This window comes from Penaeus monodon, chromosome 27, assembly GCF_015228065.2.
Source record: "Penaeus monodon isolate SGIC_2016 chromosome 27, NSTDA_Pmon_1, whole genome shotgun sequence".
Lineage (NCBI taxonomy): Eukaryota > Metazoa > Arthropoda > Malacostraca > Decapoda > Penaeidae > Penaeus > Penaeus monodon.
Window position 1 is genome coordinate 25936581 of NC_051412.1, and position 209 is coordinate 25936789.

The following is a 209-nucleotide window of genomic DNA, read 5'->3' on the forward strand; positions in this document are numbered from 1 at the left end:
CCCCCTCCAGCGAGAGCTCCAACTCGCGCCTCCAAGGCATTCGACTGATTATCCAAGATAGGCCTCCATGGATAGCCTGTAATCCCGTAGGTCGGCGATTCTAATCCTGAGCTTTATTTTGTCGGGTTTGGAGTGAGTTGTTTTATTGTCATTTGGAGGATTGGAGGAGGATTAGGGATAATCGATAAGCGAGAAACGGATGCGTTGCG